Below are 14,543 nucleotides of genomic sequence, written 5' to 3' on the forward strand. Positions count from 1 at the left end.
AAAAGACAGCCAGACCCAGACAGCCTGCCTCAACTCAATTGTAAAATCAGGACTCATCTGTAGATGTAAGTATGCACTCAAACTATTTACAGGTTAAGTCATCAGCAGGTCCCCAAACTTTGGTTATATATTGCATAAATTTGAAAAGAAAGAGTAAAGCACATTACATGGTATTTTGTGGAAGAAATAGATTCCATCTACTCTGACATTGTTATTTCAAACCACCAGTTCTATATTGGGTACCTACAATGTTTCAGGCACTGTTTGATCTCTTTTTCCTGCATGACCTCAATTACTCCTCACAACAACCCAATCTACTGGGTTAGTATGCTTATTCTCCTACTGAGGAAGCTGAGGTTTGTGATGATGAAGCAGTTTGCCCAAATTTATCCAGAGATAGGCAATGCCTGAGCCAAGAATTATCTAAGGTATTTTCTGCATGCATGTTTGATGAACTTTTCTCTAAGATGTTCTTTCTGAAGGGTATATTGGTCCTATAGTAACCAATGAGATCTCTCAGTCCACAGAGACATATGGGGCCTCCATTATCACCATCGGCAAGAAGTGGTGTTGGGTGGAAGTCACACATGTATGCACGACACACTATGGTCAAAGGAAAGATGAAGTAACTGGGGACTGGTGATAGATGCTGAGGCTATCTATTCAAGGAAAGAGCTAGTGTTTTTTTCTCTTTCTTTCTTTCTTGACTTTTGATGTTGTCAAGATGCCTAAAACAAGGAGCATTCTTGTCACTTAAAAATTTTTAACAGAAATGGATTCAGTATTTTGCCATTTGAAAGACCGTTAACTCATGGATTCTGATATTTCCATCCAGGTAAGCTAACTGACCACTTGCAGATTTCTTTAGGATTGTTGTGCTTTAGCCACTAAGTTGTGTCTGGCTCTTTTGCGACTCCATGGACTGCAGCCTGCCAGGCTCCTCTGCCCATTGTCTCCTGTGTTGGCCTTCCTCAGCCACCTTCCTTCCTTCCTCAGCCACCAAGGAAGGTCTCCTTTAGGACTAGCCATTGGTATATTTCCAGAGAGGCAGTACAGTGTAGTGTTTAGGTAGGTAGGTTTAGTCGCTGTCATGTCTGACTCTTTGTGACCCCATGGACTGTAGCCTGTCATGCTCCTCTGCCCATGGGATTCTCCAGGCAAGAATACTGAAGTGGGTTGCCATTCCCTTCTCCAGGGGATCTTCCCAACCCAGGGTTCAAAACCAGATCTCCTGCATAGCAGGCAGACTCTTTACTGACTGAGCCACCAGGGAAGCTGCAGTGTAGTGTTAAGATGCACAAATGTAGAACTGAGGTGCCCGTGCTGCAATATCAGGGTCTGCCACTTACTAGCTGTGTACATCGGCTAGTTACTTATTCCTCCTCCACTCTTCTGTTTCACCATCACCAAAATATGGATAACAATACTACCAACATCATAGGACTTCTGTAGGGATGAAGTTAATAAATACACATAGCAAAGTTGGCACTCTTGAACATTGGCCTTTTGGCGCATCCAGGCGAAGGGATTGGTGGTGAGTCTTTAACTGAGGATAGCCTCAGGTGTCAGCATATATCAGTCCAGCTCAATACAGCAGATACCTTTTGAGGTCTTCTGTGTTCTGTGTTTTAGGCATTCTTCTAACCATTTGAGTAGAGCACAAAACAAAACAGACACAAATCACTTGAGCTTACATCCTAGTGGAGTGAGAGGGAAGCCATAAACAAAATAAATCATTAAGATTAAAAGATAGCTTTCTTGCAACAATTTTGCCACCAGGACACAGGTGTTGTGAAAACCACCGCTAAACCTAAGCAAAAATGGGAAAGGAGAAGACCCACATCCACATCCTTGTCATTGGGCATGTGGAAAGTCTACCACTACTGGCCATTTGATCTACAAATGTGGTGGGATTAACAAAAGAACCATTGAAGAGTTTGAGAAGGAGGCTGCCGAGATGGGAAAGGGCTCCTTCAAGCATGCCTGGGTCTTGGACAAACTGAAAGCTGAACATGAGTGTGGTATCACCATTGATATCTCCTTGTGGGAATTCAAGACCAGTAAGGGCTATGTAACCATCAATGATGCCCCAGGACACAGAGACGTCATCAAAAACATGATTACAGGCACGTCCCAGGCTGACTGTGCTGTTCTGATGACTGCTGCTGGTGGTGGTGAATTTGAAGCGGGTATCTCCAAGAATGGGCAGATCCACGAGCATGCCCTTCTGGCTTACACTCTGGATGTGAAACAACTAATTGTTGGAACTAACAAAATAGATTCCACTGAACCACCCTACAGCCAGAAGAGAAATGAGGAAATTGTTGAGGAAGTCAGCACCTACGTTAAGAAAACTGGCTACAAACCTGACACAGTAGCATTTGTGCCAGTTTCTGACTGGAATGGCGACAAGATGCTAGAGCCAAGTGCTAACATGCCTTGATTCAAGGGATGGAAAGTCACCAGTAAAGATGACAATGCCAGTGGAACCACACTGCTTGAAGCTCTGGATGCATCCTGCCACCAACTCACCTGACAAACTCTTGTGTTTGATTCCCCCAGGACATCTACAGAATGGTGGTACTGATACTGCCACTGTGGATCAAGTGGAGACTGGTGTTCTCAAACCTGGCATGGTGGTCACCTTTGCTCCAGTCAGCGTAACAACTGAAGTCTATTGAAATGCACCATGAAGCACTGAGTAAAGGCCTTCCTGGGGACAATGTGGGCTTCAGTGTCAAGAACGTGTCTGTCAAAGATGTTTGTCATAGCAATGTGGCTGGTGACAGCAAAAATGACCCACTGATGTAAGAAGTTGGCTTCACAGCTCAGGTGATTATCTTGAACCATCCATCCCAAATCAGTGCTGGATATGCACCTGTGCTGGACTGTCAAACAGCTCACATTGCTTGCAATTTTGCTGAGCTGAATGAGAAGACTGATCGTCATTCTGAAGATGGCCTCAAAACGCTTGATGCCACCAATCATTGACATGGGTCCTGGCAAGTCCATCTGTTGGGAGCTTCTCTGAGTATCCTCCTCTGGGCCATTATGCTGTTCGTGACATGAGACAGGTGATTGCTGTGAGTGTCATCAAAGCAGTGAACAAGAAGGCAGCTAGAGCTTGCAAGGTCACCAAGTCTGCCAAACAAGCTCAGAAGACTAGATGAATATTATCACTAACACATGTTAACCCAGCCTTAGTGGTGAAGAAGGGTCTCAGAACTGTTTGCCTCAATTGGCCATGGAAGGTTAATGTAAAACACTAGGTAATGATAACAATGAATCACAAAACCTTCAGAAGGTGAGGTGAATGTTTTGTGGACCATGTGTTTTGTGTGTGGCAGTTCAGAACTTTTCAATAGAAACAATTTGACCAAAAATCTGTCACAGACCTTGAGACCCATTAAAACAATGGTTGAAAACTTGTGTCTCCTTTTGGTCAACACTGTAACTTCCTATAGTACTACTTAGGTAAGACTTGCCCATAATCTATCTCTGGTGAAACAAAAGAATTTTAAATTTCTGGGTTGGAGCTTCAGGTTTCTTAACCTTGTATAAGGAGAACTCATCTCTTTAAGTAGATCTTAAAAAGTGTTGGTGTGACAATTCATAGGTTAGGATAGATGAGCAAAGAGTTACTATGTTTTATATGAAAGCAAGTTTATAAGAAGGTCAAATTTATAACACGAAAGCTCATGTAGCATATACAATCTTTTATGGTTATGTAAATATCGAGTAAATCAGTTACATCAAATTTTAGTTTCCCGGTTTTGAGAATGTGCATTCCATTTATAATATTTAAGTAATTCATCTCAAACGTGAGGCTTAAACAGAATTGAGCCCTGCCCTGCTAGAATTAATTGTATCTAGAGTCTAGTAAGAATAAAAGATGCTAGGAGCTAAAAAAAAAAAAAAAAAGCTATTAGATGAAAGTGCTATAGAGAAAAGAAAATGTTTAGCTCTCTGACATAAAAAATGGTACCTTCATAAAGCCCATCAGGATCCATGCCAGGTTCGTCAGAGTGTTATGCTTCTTATAATGAGACAATGAAGAGAACCAAAATGTGAGAAGTGTACATCTGCTGAGACCTATGCTTTGCATTTTGTAAAGAAAATAACATTTGGATGACTTCTGAACTATTTGTTGATCCATCAGAAAAGATCACTATATCATTTCCAAGAAGTCAGTGTAAACCTCATGGCACAGCTCGTCTCTTATTTAAAGCTGCTGCTGCTGCTAAGTCGCTTCAGTCGTGTCCGACTCTGTGCGACCCCAGAGACGGCAGCCCACCAGGCTCCCCCATCCCTGGGATTCTCCAGGCAAGAACACTGGAGTGGGTTGCCATTTCCTTCTCCAGTGCGTGAAAGTGAAAAGTGAAAGTGAAGTCGCTCAGTCGTGTCCAACTCTTAGCGACCGCATGGACTGCAGCCTACCAGGCTACTCCATCCATGGGATTTTCCAGGCAAGAGTACTGGAGAGGGGTGCCATTGCCTTCTCTGTTATTCAAAGCTACTTGCAGTGAAAAAGCAAATGGATTTAAATAGGGCTCTTGAAATGAGATGTTCTTAAAAGAAGGATGTCAACAAGAGGACAGGACTAGGAAAATCTAGGCCATCGCTTACATATAGAAATATAAAGTAAACAACAATATACAGACCAAAGTATCTTTTTTTTTTAAATTTTATTTTTAAACTTTACAATATTGTATTAGTTTTGCCAAATATCGAAATGAATCCGCCACAGGTATACTCGCGTTCCCCATCCTGAACCCTCCTCCCTCCTCCCTCCCCTATCCTCCCTCTGGGTCGTCCCAGTGCACTAGCCCCAAGCATCCAGTACCGTGCATCGAACCTGGACTGGCGACTCGTTTCATACATGATATTATACATGTTTCAATGCTATTCTCCCAAATCTCCCCACCCTCTTCCTCTCCCACAGAGTCCATAAGACTGATCTATACATAGGTGTCTCTTTTGCTGTCTCGTACACAGGGTTATTGTTAGCATCTTTCTAAATTCCATATATATGCGTTAGTATACTGTATTGGTGTTTTTCTTTCTGGCTTACTTCACTCTGTATAATAGGTTCCAGTTTCATCCATCTCATTAGAACTGATTCAAATGTATTCTTTTTAATGGCTGAGTAATACTCCATTGTGTATATGTACCACAGCTTTCTTATCCATTCATCTGCTGATGGGCATCTAGGTTGCTTCCATGTCCTGGCTATTATAAACAGTGCTGCGATGAACATTGGGGTACACGTGTCTCTTTCCCTTCTGGTTTCCTCAGTGTGAATGCCCAGCAGTGGGATTGCTGGATCATAAGGCAGTTCTATTTCCAGTTTTTTAAGGAATCTCCACACTGTTCTCCATAGTGGCTGTAACAATTCCATTCACCATTGCAACGGAAAGAATAAAATACTTAAGAATATATCTACCTAAAGAAACTAAAGACCTATATATAGAAAACTATAAAACACTGGTGACAGAAATCAAAGCGGACACTAATAGATGGAGAAATATACCATGATCATGGATTGGAAGAATCAATATAGTGAAAATGAGTATACTACCCAAAGCAATATATAGATTCAATGCAATCCCTATCAAGCTACCAACGGTATTCTTCACAGAGCTAGAACAAATAATTTCACAATTTGTATGGAAATACAAAAAACCTTGAATAGCCAAAGCTATCTTGAGAAAGAAGAATGGAACTGGAGGAATCAACCTACCTGACTTCAGGCTCTATTACAAAGCCACAGTTATCAAGACAGTATGGTACTGGCACAAAGACAGAAATATTGATCAAAGGAACAAAATAGAAAGCCCAGAGATAAATCCATGCACATATGGACACCTTATCTTTGACAAAGGAGGCAAGAATATACAATGGATTAAAGACAATCTCTTTAACAAGTGGTGCTGGGAAAACTGGTCGACGACTTGTAAAAGAATGAAACTAGAACACTTTCTAACACCTTACACAAAAATAAACTCAAAATGGATTAAAGATCTCAACGTAAGACCAGAAACTATAAAACTCCTAGAGGAGAACATAGGCAAAACACTCTCCAACATACATCACAGCAGGATCCTCTATGACCCACCTCCCAGAATATTGGAAATAAAAGCAAAAATAAACAAATGGGACCTAATCAAACTTAAAAGCTTCTGCACAACAAAGGAAACTATTAGCAAGGTGAAAAGACAGCCTTCAGAATGGGAGAAAATAATAGCAAATGAAGCAACTGACAAACAACTAATCTCAAAAATATACAAGCAACACCTACAGCTCAACTCCAGAAAAATAAATGACCCAATCAAAAAATGGGCCAAAGAACTAGACACTTCTCCAAAGAAGACATACAGAGGGCTAACAAACACATGAAAAGATGCTCAACATTACTCATTATCAGAGAAATGCAAATCAAAACCACTATGAGGTACCATTATCACGCCAGTCAGAATGGCTGCGATCCATAAGTCTACAAAGTATCTTGATAAGCACTCCGAAAACAAAGAGTTACAGCAACAAGGTAAACCTCCTCAGAAAAGATTCCACTAAAGATGATAGGAAAGTCCGTGGCATTTTGTCTTACACTTGCGTAACCACCTTCCCAGCAGAGTGAACCATGATCAGGAGGTAGTCTCCTAAATTCTCACTAAAAGATACCAAGGCATATGAAGATACAGGGATACCTGGCCCATTCAAGGGAATAACAAACATATCCAGTAACTCACCATGAAAACTACGTGCATAAGTCTTACTTGACAAAGAATTCAAAGCTATCATCTTAAATGCTGGATGAGCTAAAGAGGGAACACATATAGTAGGTTAAAATAAATCAGGGCACTAGAATTCCTAGTGCTGCTTGCCAAGTTATGCCTTTGTCTGTCCACTGGATCAGTTGGCGAGTGGCAGCAAAACAGCCAGGGGGTCCCCTTTCAAAAACTCTCCTGAAATGGCAGAGGGAGAGAGGAAGCCTCAGCACCTTGCCCCTTGGGCCTGGGATCTGTCATCTGTGGTAACATTGACACCCATCTCTGTATCCCTTGTGGCCTCACACCACTTGCCCTACCTATATTGGCCAGACCAGTTTCATATCAGGAAAGCCTTTGGCACCTCCAGGGAGACTTCTCTCAGCCCAGACTTGGAAAACATGCAACTCCTGCTGGGCGGGAGGCTTTGGACTCCCTGCTGGAAGAAATAAAAGGATACTGCTCACCATTGTCCTAGATCAGAGATACGTGCATGTGTGCTCAGTCGCTAAGTCGTCTGACTCTTTGTGACCCAATGTACTGTAGCCTGGGTGTTCCAGAACCAATAAAGCATACTTCCTGCCCCAGAAGTGAGAGTCTGGGTGGGATAGTCATGCAAATTAACTTACCAGAAGTGACAGTTCAGTTGTGCAAAATGCTGTGATGGAGAAAAGTCCCTGGCATGTTTGTGTGCACAGCAGAGAGGGGACAGGAGACCAAGGGCTGGGGTGATCTTGGAGCAAGAAAGGGTTCCTTACGGAGGTAGGAATATCAAAGACTAGAAAGACAAGTGCAAGATCAAAACAGGAAATAGTGGTTTCAGAGGAGAGCGGTAAGTGTAAAGGCCTTGAGACAGGGCAGGACTGAAAGTGTGTGTGTGCGTGTGTGCGTGTGTGTGTGTGTGTGTGTGAATGGGGAGGGAGACTGAAGGCAAATTTGAGACATACTGTAGAGAGAGATGAGGCTGTAGGAGAAAAACAGAGTTCAGATGTTCAGGTGGAAGGTCTGGGGGATGAGAGACAAAATCCTGGATGAAAAGGGGCTCTTATCAAATCATCTCATTTGGGGTATGGGGGATCCAGAACAAAGTCTCCACTCCACTGGTCTGGAATGTGTCTTGAGCTGCTGTCCTGTACAGATGTCTATCCTGTATAAATGGGGCCCTCTAAATGCACCATCTCTAGGGAATAATGAGAATGTCAAGGTGATTCCCACCTCAGCTGTTCCGCAGAAGCCAGTGACCAGGGACTTTCCTCTGTGGCCTGAGGGAGCCAGAGATCAGTGCATAGTGAGAGTGTTGATATGAGTTTATGCAGTCTACCACAAGAAAAACATAAGGAAGTTTTGCATGTTTAGTAGACATGACATCAGGGAAAAGAGGCAGAATTGCAAAGACAGGACCTTGAAAATGGGCAACGAGAAAAAGGAATGGAATGAGGGAGGGAGGGAGAAATGAGAGTATTTGTCCCTTTGTGTCCCTTGATATTGCTTCAGAATTGCATCCAACTGGGCCTGCCTCCCTCACATCAGAAGTTTTATAAAAGTGTCTGTTCAGATAAGCCTCCCTTCCTGGAGAACAAATGCTTTTGTACTACTTGATAGGGAAATACTTTTCCCTGGATTGGTTTTTTGAGTACTGGACCCTCCAGGATCACTGGGGAGCTTCTGCAAGGTGGGTGCAGGGTCTCACATCAACTATGTCAATACTCACGGCTGCCATTCCCTGAGGGCCTAGTATGTATCAGACATCCTGTCATGTGAGTTACACATAAACTGGCAGTTATCTTTCCAACAGTCTAGTAAGCTGAGTATCAGTTAAGTGTTAACAGAAGAGCAAAACTGAGCCAGAGACTTCAAGTGATTTGCCCAAGGTGACACAGAGGATTAGTGGCAAAGCAGAACAAGTCCCCAAAGTGTGGGCACATCCTTCACCACCCTGGCCCCTGAGAAGCTCTCCCAGGCTGGATCAGGCCTCTGCCTCCTGCCCTGAGCCCCTAGAGGTTCCTGCTCTCTTCGTTATTCCTGACTACTGCATAACAAGTTACCCCCAAACATGGTGGCCTAAAACGATACCATTATTTGCTCCAGCATTTGTGCATCAGGGACCCAGGTATGAATTAACCAGGTCCTCCTTTATCCATCTCTCACAAGGCCATGATCAAGGTGTTAGTTCAACTGTGGTCTCGTCTGAGGGTGTGACTGGGGGAGGGTCAACTTCCAAGCTCACTCATGCGACTATTGTTTGGATCCAGGTCCTTGTGCGTTATTGGACTGGGGGCCTCAGTTCCTCTCTGGTCTGTCGTTGGCCAGAGACTATCATCAGATCCTTGCTATGTGGCCCTCTCCATCAGAGCAAGAATGCAAAATGCAAACTGAATCAGAGAGAGAGAGGGAGAGAGGGAGAATGAGTGCCAACAAGACAGAAGTCACAGTCTTGGTATAATCTAACCTCAGAAATGACATGTCACCATGTTTGCCAAATTCTGTCGATTAGAAGCAAGTTACTAAGTCCAGTCCACACTCAAAGGGAAGGATTATACAGGGCAGGAGTGCCAGGATGCAAGGGTCTGCAAAGCCATTTTAGAAGGCTGTCTACCACACTTGCTCTCTGTATCCACCTCAGTATAGTGAGCGACTGCAGGTATCAGCGGCTTTGATGTGGAAAATGGTTGATGGGTCACCTTGGAGAGTGCTGTGTGGTCTGGTGATCCTAGCCGGCTCCCAGTAGACCCATTGGATGAGTCTCATCAGGACTCAGATCTGCATAGTCTTGCCTTCCTCCCCATCCCCATCAGTCATACCTGGTCATTGAGCCCAGGGGGTGTGATAGCAGCTGACAAGGGACCAGCCCTCTGTGTGAATGGAACACTCCTATCACTTGAGCAAGGCTGGGACTCAAGGTGGTGCTCTTGGCCTCTCTTGGTAAAACAGAGAGCTCAGCTCTACCACTGAGACAGGGCCCACTTCAAGAGAAGAAATTTATAGATGGGAGAGGGCTGAGTGCTGGGTTATCTGGAAAAGCTGCTGAGATGTTCTTGCTTTTGCTCTCTGACTTCGGATTCAGGGTTGTAGAATCCTCCAAGTTCACCAGGAGGCATCAGGGGACCATTTCCAAGGTGATATGGAGTCACCCATAGAGGAGGCAGAACGGCTGTGAAGCTGCATAAAGACATAGGGTTATTCAAACGCCCGGGAGGGGGACCTACTTCAGGGAGGACATGAGTGAGTGTGAGTCAGGGAATTATGTAAAGTTTAAAAATAAAATAAAATTAAAAAAAAAGATATTTAATTCAAAACTAGAGAGAGCTGTAAAGCACTTATGGCAAAGTGTTATTAAATAGGGGTGCTAGCTGTTGTACTAGTCTCTCTGTTTTTCTGCACATTTGAAATATTATAATAGAAAATACTCCAAAAAGTGGAAAACAGCTGAGGAGAAACTCTCAGGGCCCCTGCATCCCACATTTCCTTGATGTGGCTCAGAGCCAAGCACAGCAAGTCGAAGGGGCCTGGAGGACTTGGGAGTTTCCAAGGAAACAAATGGTTCTCTTAGGCCATGGGAGTATGGAAGCCTTAGGGCTGGACTTCCCTAGCAGAGACTAAGCCAGGAGCAGAACATTCCCAGAAGAGCCCAGGCTCTTCTCAATTCTGGGAAGCACTCACCAAACATAGCTCTTCCCCTACTGCTGTTTTCCTGCAATACATACCAAGAGCAGCTTACAAAAGGACATGGCATCATATTATGTGATCAACAACCTGAGGTTATAGATGAGATCATGTGCTGGAGGGATTCTTTCTAAGGATGGGGTGGGGGTCTTTGGGATCAGTGGCTCTAATGTCTCTAAAGCTTTGATTTCTGTGACATCTTCTATCCTTTAGTCCCAGCCAACCTGTCCATTTACTCAGGATCCTTGCAGTCCCACCATGCCCCCACCCGCACCCCAATGGCTATCACTCAGTCACACCCAACAGCCACCCTTTTTGAAATGTTTGAAACTAGTAGAACAATTACTGTCCATCAAACACATTCCTATCCCAACAGTGACTGAGAGATAAGCAGTTCTGCTCTAGGTACAGGAGTACTGACTCTTATGGCTAAGCAATGGGCTAGCTCCCTCCTCCAACATGTCCCCCCAACCCCCACCAACAGAGGCAAGCCATAACCACAAGAGGTGGATATCGATGTGCAAAGGGACAATAAATATCATGGAGCCAAAAGAATCAAGAGTGCCCAGTGACAGAGAAACCGGGAAGATGGGGCAAGTGGTAGCTTGATCACCATGCATGGGTCTGTGTCTCTGTGTCCTGAGGTCTCAGCTTCCCAGTGTCTGATATCCTCCCCTACAAAGGAAAGCAGAGTGACAGCTGAACCCTTGGGAACCCTGGGGGAAGTCAGGCCTGGCCTGGGGGCTCTCTGGGCCAAGCAGGAGGGGAAGCATGTTGGCTTGGTTGTGAGCAGTGAGAGAGACAGAGGCTGGCTCTGAGCCTCTCACCTGAAGGACTTGGTGAAACAGGCCAGGGCTCTCTGGAACTGGCTCCTCTAGCAGGCTCCCTAGGTTAACTTGTGCCTAGGTTTGGATGGATTCTCCACTGTGCTGACAAAACGCCTTTAGCTGAGCCAGTCCTGTTCTAGAAAAGAGAGAAAAAACATCCTGGCCAGCACTAACATTCATTCCTTCTTTCAGCAAGCGTTTGTTGAGGGCCTACTGAGTGCACACCAGGGTCACTTCTAGGCACTGGGGATACAAGAGTGAACTCTAGAGACCTAGATCCCAGTCTTCCTGGAGCTGATGATCCGGGGTGCTGGAGAAAACTCACAGTCACCAGGTTAGATGCCAGTGAAGTTCACATTTTCTGTGACGTGCAGTAGGCATGTCGTCTGAAAGGGCTTATTGTCAGAGGCCAACAGAGCTCTTCATCATTTTGCTGGGTGGAAAGAGGCTAAGGGCCTGTCCCCTCCTTGAAATCCCATCTCTGCCTCCCTGGCCTGGATTTCCACTACCCGACCCTGGAGAGAAGTACACTGTGTTCAAGCAATCGATACATTTTCCTGCACTCCTCCTAGTACTGAGATGCGTCATTGACTAATATCATTGTTTCCCTTTCTTCTCCCTCACTCTCCCTTAAACCCACTCTAATCAGGCTTCCAGCCCCACCATTCCACTTTAACACAGATGTCTGCATAACTAATTGAAAGTGATGGTCCCCATTTTTTTTGTTACTCTATATATGAATATATAAGCCTGAAGACTTATAGAAAGACTAACTTGCACATTGTTTATTTTAATTCAAATCCAGGTAGTTGTTGATCATACTTCCCTTCACCAGACCCATCCTCATATGGAGAAACTCAGTTTGTAAATGAGAAGGCACTGCCAAATCCCTGAAACTGCCCTTGAATTTGCAGAGAGTAGAGCCACAGCTTTGCTGGGGATGCACAATCAAACTCCAGATTTCTCTCCCCCGAGGTAGTGGAAGCCAAGGTAGGGCAGTTGAGGGAAGCACGGATCTAGAAACTGGTGTTTCTCAGGCTGCTTGCTCAGGTAAGGCTCAGGATCAGCCCTTGGCACCCTCACAAGGCCCAGACCTTGAGGATGCCCAAGGGTGTGTCCAGGGCTTGAAACAGGTTTTGTAGAACACTGTGATGAGTCTTATGGCGGTGACACCTGAGCCCCTAGGGCTCTGGTCTAGGAAGCATCAGTTGTCCCAGTCTTTCAATTTCTCGTCTGTGGCAGGAGGAAGAAGGAAAATGTGGAGATGCATAGAAGGGCCAGGAGATTATGGTTGATCAGTCCCTGCTAAAGGGCTCTTCAAACAATCTGCACCAATTCACACACCCAACATCAGTGTATGTGACACTTTTGATATCATTAATTTTCATCAATTTGCAGTTTGAATAGTATAACCCCATTGTTATTTTGTTTCCATTATTTCTTGTGGTGTTGAGCTCCTATTTCTTTTATATTGACATTTGTATTTCTGTAATCAACTTCTTCAGGTTCTCTGCTAACTTTCCTATTGTTATTTGTTTGTGGGTATGTGTTTCTTGAGTTGTTTCAGCAGAGTTCTCTGTATAATGTAACTATGATTCTTTAGTGTGTTATAACTGGAAGAAACACAAGCTGGAATCAAGATTGCCGGGAGAAATATTAATAACCTCAGATATGCAGATGACACCACCCTTATGGCAGAAAGTGAAGAGGAACTAAAGAGCCTCTTGATGAAAGTGAAAGTGGAGAGTGAAAAAGTTGGCTTAAAGCTCAACATTCAGAAAACGAAGATCATGGCATCCGGTCCCATCACTTCATGGGAAATAGATGGGGAAACCATGGAAACAGTGTCAGACTTTATTTTTCGGGGCTCCAAAATCTCTGCAGATGGTGACTGTAGCCATGAAATTAAAAGACGCTTACTCCTTGGAAGGAAAGTTATGACCAACCTAGATAGCATATTCAAAAGCAGAGACATTACTTTGCCAACAAAGGTTCGTCTAGTCAAGGCTATGGTTTTTCCTGTGGTCATGTATGGATGTGAGAGTTGGACTGTAAAGAAAGGTGAGCGCTGAAGAATTGATGCTTTTGAACTGTGGTGTTGGAGAAGACTCTTGAGAGTCCCTTGGACTGCAAGGAGATCCAACCAGTCCAATCTGAAGGAGATCAGCCCTGGGAGTTCTTTGGAAGGAATGATGCTAAAGCTGAAACTCCAGTACTTTGGCCACCTCCTGCGAAGAGTTGACTCATTGGAAAAGACTCTGATGCTGGGAGGGATTGGGGGCAGGAGGAGAAGGGGACGACAGAGGATGAGATGGCTGGATGGCATCACTGACTCGATGGATGTGAGTCTGAGTGAACTCTGGGAGTTGGTGATGGACAGGGAGGCCTGGCGTGCTGCTATTCATGGGGTCACAAAGAGTCGGACACGACTGAGTGACTGAACTGTACTGAACTGACCAGAGCCTTATACCACCTGGGATTCGTTAATTCTCAAAGGCACTGGGACTCTAAACAACTAAAGGACAATTCCTTCACGTAGCAGGTGCTGTTCAAGCACTTTTTTCCCACTCTGGCCTTGAATAGTGGACTACGTGAGTTAAGAGAAAAGAATGTTTGGCGTGTGCCAGTTATCCTCTTTGATATTGAAGAGCTCTTCCTATATGTTTATCTGCTGCCTGGTAAATTTGGTGTTGCAACACCTAACAGGGCCTTCATGTGTTGTTGGGTTAAAAGGAACAAATAGGTTCCAACCCCTGGGACAGACTTGCCCTACTGATATTATGTTGCAATACATATCAAGGTCACCTTACGAAGGCAAAAAAAAAAAAAAAAAAACCCTCATCATATGAAAATGAATAATCTGCAGTTAGGGACGAAGTTGCCTGTTGGAAGGGCTGTCTTGTGGTGGAGTGGGTGTGCTTGGGAGTTGACTCTATGTATGTGGGGCTAAGAGTTTTTCTTTGGATCTAGAGATTTTTTTTAAGGGTACCTCCCCCATCCCCTTCCATATAACCACTGCGCAGTTGTTCTCAGACATGAAGACTCCCTGTGGTGTCAAGAGAAGAGAGATGTTATTCCTTTCTTATTCCTGGCTTAGTCCTTCCCCATGAGGGTCAGAGCTCTCTGCTGTGGAAAATTCACTCTTTATTGGCTGAAGTCTATTGCAACCATGACCGAGGAGCCAGTGGCACTGCCCCAAGAAGGAGCTAGTACAGCCTTAAAGGGCAAAGTGAGATGCTATCTCCCACCCTTCACCACCCCACCTCCACCACTGACATTCCCCAGT

The 14,543-nt window shown here is 44.4% G+C and overlaps 1 pseudogene; it reads left to right on the plus strand.

Annotated features, from left to right (window-relative positions):
* The first annotated feature begins 1,799 nt into the window (after nucleotides 1-1,799).
* Nucleotides 1,800-3,170, plus strand: LOC113887768 (annotated as a pseudogene).
* The last annotated feature ends 11,373 nt before the right edge of the window (nucleotides 3,171-14,543 follow it).

This window comes from Bos indicus x Bos taurus, chromosome X (assembly GCF_003369695.1).
Source record: "Bos indicus x Bos taurus breed Angus x Brahman F1 hybrid chromosome X, Bos_hybrid_MaternalHap_v2.0, whole genome shotgun sequence".
Lineage (NCBI taxonomy): Eukaryota > Metazoa > Chordata > Mammalia > Artiodactyla > Bovidae > Bos > Bos indicus x Bos taurus.